Genomic DNA, 5825 nt, shown 5'->3' on the forward strand with positions numbered 1-5825 from the left:
CGAGGGGTGCGTGCGCCGGTGCTCATCTATGGCATTGCAACGGCTACTCTTTAGAATGAAACACACGTGCGAAAAACGAACCGAAAATTACACACTTTTTTAAACACCATATAATAGCTTCATGACATTACAAAAAGAAAATCAAGCCGCGCTTCGGCGCTTAATTTGAAGAAATTACAAATATGCACTTAAAAATATTGCAATTTAGATTTAAATTCAATGAATAAATTTGTTGTTTCCTTTGAGAGCGTGAAACGATTTATCGTATTTGGATATTGCGCGGTGACCGGTTGGTTCTCCACAAATATGTTTCTTCATTTAATCCTGTTTTACAGGGTGCAGTTCTGATTGTGATGTATTTATTTGCGATGCCATTCATGCTGCGGCAAATATTTTATGAGTACAGCACGTACTTTAGCAGGTGCCTAGAAACTGTTTCTTTTCCACAGGAGCGGTGTCGCAACTAAATATCGCTAGCAAGCTTCTCACCATGCGAAACGAGATTTAGTTTTGGGAGGCGCTATATACTCACAGACACTGCGTTAGAGGTACTTTTTGGTGCTACTCGTTTGCAAAACTTGTAGCACTTAGGCATGAGTCCCGTCTCGCCTGTCTTGATATGGATACTCCTTGTGCGAGGGTCTGATCCTCTAATCACTACTTTGTGATCACGATAAAGACTTAAGGTTAGGTCTTTATCATTCACTGGCTAATTTTTTTGTCTAGGGCGGAGACACCACACGCCATTTCAAGGCAAACTAACTTTACCCAGATGCCTAAACTTTGATACAATAAATTTATCTTTGCGTAACAAGCTGTAATAAAACTAACCATAGGACCACTTTTTGAGACTGTTTAACATGGTGGTTTGTAGCTGACTATTCAGTACATTACAAGCGTGGTACCCTGAAGCTGATTTCAACATTACTTCAGTCATGCCACGAATTATCGCCCGGCTATTTTTAGTTTCAGAGTGCGAAATTCTGTCTAATCATTTTAGAAACATGATGTACCCCATGTATTCCTAGAAAAACGTGACGCACTCCTCGTTTTGCTTTAGACATGCAACATCCTACATGTTTTAATCCAGTCACAAGCTCCCACTTGTTTTGTTTTAGACACATGACACCCAAGAGGCTTCGCCTGGAACATCTGAGTTCAAATACCTTTAAGACGACACAACTTATTTTACCTTAATGGCACGACTACTGACAAATGTAATCTTTCTAAACTCAGGGTTTCCAGCTTGCCTCTCCAAAGAGTCGATTCGAATCCCGTCTTAAGTTTCTAAGAGAAAGAACTTCATCGCGTTCAGAAGGCAGCGTAGCTAATATTTTAGTTGCATATCACAAAATCACAAGTTGATGCGAATTATTTTTAAGACCCACACTGAGGTGTGCCAAGTGTCCCCAATAACCTTGTGCTCAAACTCCAAAAATTACGTCAGTTCTGTAACCTTCAACAGGAAACAGTCTACTTGCCTTGTTGCAAAGATATCAATTTGTTTCTCATACCTTGACTAATTAATAAATTGTGGGCATTGAATTGACGTCATGTGGTAGAACTGACTAAATGTTCATGTGACTCGTGCAGCCGGAGGAGCACACTCAACTCTGTTTCGGTTCACTCCTCCACGTTTTCTGTGTTAAAAACAAAATTCTACGATATAGGTCTGCACATCACAAACTAACGATTTCATTATAAATAATCGCGTTTGGGCAAACTGCCCTCCAATGTAAGCCAAGTGCATGCTTTATAACAGGTCTTAGTCACAGGCGTTGCCTGAAGGCTTCAATTAAATGAGCAGCAGATCGATAGCGAAGTTGAAATTAAGATGCTTGAGACCTTCGAGCCGAATCAATGACAGGCGCTTGGCTAATAGAACGAATAGAAGTCAGCCTATGAATGACGTCATTATTAGTGGATGCCCGACTACTGACCTCTATTGTAGTAGTTTGGATCGCGGATCGAACTTTGCCTCGCTGGTGTCGAGTGGCACCACCGACGGCCATCGCTGGACACCAGCTAATGCAAGGGACTCCATGAGAAAAACGAGAAAAAAAGGGCCGTTTTTCCCATTTCTAAGCTCTTGTCGGAACTGAAACGTTTTGGCCGCTTTTCAGGAAGCCCGTCAAATAGCGTGTGCTAAAACATTACAACTGACAACCCCACAGTTCTTATAAGTAAATGTTTTGTGGTTGAGAGTAACTCCGCTGCGCGAAACATGTTCTGCATCTCAATGACACAAAAGTTACCTAGAGTTACTGCGGAGTCCGTGCAGTTTCGATGAGTTGTGTTTAGCAGACGACAATCTTGAAGACTTTGCTATGCGCAAATCGCTCACACCCGGAAAACCGCTGTCAAGATGATTTTTTACGGCATTGATCAACTTCTGGGCTCCCCCGAAGATGGTCTTATTGACGGCAAGTTCCTTTGTTTACTCCACTACGAGAGCAAGCTTGCCAGCTCAGCCGTAGCTGCTCCGGTACGCTTGATATGTTTAGTCGGCGTTCGAACGTTTGACAAACACCGATTCGATCTCCAAACACCCAACATAAGTATAGCAGTACATCAGAAAATGCTGGCTTTCGAGCACAGCGTACAAGCTTGGATGTTCGTACTTTTGTGTGTTTTTCCCATGAAGTTCACTGTATTGCCTGGTGTTAAGTAATGACCAACGGTGTTGCCACCGACGGGTTCCCATCCGCGATATAGCCGACTAAAATAGAGATAATAATAATACTATTTATTTTCGATCAAGTACAAGTACATGATAAAAGGAGACTGATCAAGAAAGCTGCATTTGTGCAGCTTGACGAGTGTCGAGCCCTTTCCCCAATTGGCAACAGCAGCAGGTCCCAAAAGAAATGTAAAAATTCATAAACAAAGAACGAAATAAAATACACAGGTCATTAGCTCAATGTATAACATTTGAATGCGATACATATCTTATCTCAGCTAAAGAGACGGTTTAGCATAAAAGCAACAAGTGCACATTCACAGGCTTAGGTATATAGCCGACTCTCTAATAGTATCCTCATTTACTAAATTCATTCTCAGCAGATATAACTGCAATTTATAAATGAGGACATTGAGTGGAATATTGATTTAGTTATGGCAATGCAAATTCCCTCAGCAAGAAAACATCTCTGATATCATTTACAGTTGATGTCAAAGGATGAATATTTTGAGTATTAAGGTAATTAGGTAGGGTCGGAAACACATTGGATAGAACTTGTTCACCATCATTTGTTCTGAAACTGGGGACTTTCCAGTTGTCTAGGCTACGAGTGGGATATGTTATCGATTTCAGCGATAAGACGGCTATTTCACTTAAAGTGCTAACATTTTTTTTATTATTTCCGAACTATAAATTATAACTTACACATAACTAATATTTATAGATTTAGTAAACATGTATTAAATTTCAGTTTGTGAACGGAGACCTAGTAGGGTAATTATATGGAACATTTAATATTATTCGCATTATCTTATTTGTAGCATAAGAATCTTGTCTAAATTCGCCTTTGTAGAATTTCGCCGGACGAGGTGACAGCAATGTATGTCTGAAAAAATAACGAGTTATAGATTAACAATTTAGAGTTTTGGGGGAAAAAAAGAGCGGTGGCAATCACACCCGTCAGCTTTATTAAGATATGGTTCAGATTTTCATCCCAATTCATTTGATGCGTGAATACAACTCCAAGGATCCTAAAACTGGTCAAAGTTCTCTTTGGAGATATCTCTGATAATGATATCTCTCGTAACAGTTGCATTTTTTATTTTTGGGTGGAAACAATACAGCCGCAGTCTCGCTCACGCAGATTGTTCAGGCGTTAGCGTGGCTCCAGCTACTAAACTTCCGCAGAGTTTGATTCGCCCTATGTGCTAGGTCATGAAAACAGCCTACTACAATAGACATCAGTGAACCTGACCCGCCGGCAGAAACACGACTCATGGATTCCCCCGAAGTGAAACCATTAGCGAGAACGTTTGAGGAGGAAAAGCGCAATCCTTTCCTCCCTATGTGTGTTTTCAGTGGCTCCGCGCACCCCTGCCTATCTCGGGTCCGCGTCACCCCCCCCCCCCCCCCCCCCCCGCGCCTTGCAGCGCCCTAGAACGAGGCCTACTCTGGCATTGGGCAACGCCAAGGTGCATATACGTCTGCCGCTTTGCCGCGTACTCTCGGAAAAGCTTCAGCGTCTAGGTGACATTGATCTGGCACGCCCGAGTCAAAGGACTGTCGATTTATGCGAACCGTCTTCAATACGCACCTAAACCCTCGGTACACGGCGTGAAAGTGTTTTCGGCGCATTCCTAGCACCCCTTTCCACCTTTAAACGATCATGCCGATATCGCAGGCAGTGCCACCAAGACGACGCGCTGTCCACACTGCGTCATGATCGAGGGGATTCTTCCCATCCCGCCCTAAGTGACAAGCAGGCCGAAGCTCGGAAAAAAGGCTTGGAACGCGTCTCTTCTGTCTACCGCTTTCTAAAACAACAACAAAAAAATATCCTGAGCCATTCTATACTGTGAAGGTGGATGGCCAGCGCAGCTGTTTAGCACACGACACAGACGTGACACAGAATTTTGAATAAAGGTACGAAAACATCTATTGTCTTCATCGATGGTCATCGTGACGAAAGGTACGCACACAGATTTCTAGGACTATCGCCGCCCCGAGGAGCCGGAGTAAACTAGACACGCGCGACGGGGCCGCCACCCGGCGTAGGGAAAGGAAACTAGGCATGCAAGCGGCTTGGAACGACGACAAAGAAAGGACAATGCAAGCCCTTTCTGAGTTTTTTTGTTGACGCTCACGAAAAATCCACGGAGCCCTAGCCACGAACGGCTTCGCTGTAAAAAAGTGTCCCTCGATTGTTATCTATTGACGTCATAGCAGAGTCACATTCTCACCGGCAATAATCCTGTTGGTGTCAAAGTAACGAAGGTGGACGTGGTAGACGCTATATTCTGCCGTAGGTCGCTCTCCGGCTGGACAAGTCCACAGACGTTTCTGCAGCCAGTTTCTGCCCGGGCTTCCATCGCTGTTCATAAACGAGCAGCCCACTCCCGGTGTGGGCACAAGCAGTGACCAAACCGGGTGTGGGCACTGCTTGTGCGCAGAAACCAGATTCGCCTGAGGCGAAGCATTTGCGCATGCGCAGCACCGACAGCAGCGCCACCGCAGTGCTGTGACGTCAGAGAGAGTTGGATTGGTCTATTCTTCGCTTTACCCTCAAGTCCGGACGCAGCTGACGCAACAGCGTCGAAAGTGCATCATCAAAGTGTTCATGTTTCTGTACATGTTCCATCATCTCTGAACCAATCGTAAGCAAACAAAAGGCCTGGCGACTCGCGCTTTTGACGCTGCTTTATTGGTACCATTACCTCGTAGCCTGGGCTGCGTCTGGGCTTGAGCTGAAACGAAGTAAAGCACCAACCACCAGGATCGGGACTTTCAACATGACACGCCTGCTTCTGTGACAGCAGGGGGGCAAGGAAGCAGGAAGCCGACCTTGTCTTTTATGTGGTACGTTTTTTAGCCGCCGTACCTTGGCGTCGCCATCTGCTAGTGTCGCGCCCGCTGTGAGCCGCTCCAAGACACTTGTATGCTCTGCTTGTGTGGCGTCACAGAGCCAAAAAATGTCTGGCTACGTCATTACCGATTACTAATATATTTGACGACTCGGTTGTCCGTCTGTTTGGGTGCGTGCAGATCGTGTTTCGTCTGGTGGGCGAGAATCCGGCTGTGCGTAGTGCCCTCTCGGTCTCGACGGGGCATCGCTGGAGGGAGGTACGCAGATGCGTCGCCCAGGCCT

The sequence above is a fragment of the Ixodes scapularis genome, unplaced genomic scaffold (assembly GCF_016920785.2).
Source record: "Ixodes scapularis isolate PalLabHiFi unplaced genomic scaffold, ASM1692078v2 PGA_scaffold6__148_contigs__length_123643588, whole genome shotgun sequence".
Lineage (NCBI taxonomy): Eukaryota > Metazoa > Arthropoda > Arachnida > Ixodida > Ixodidae > Ixodes > Ixodes scapularis.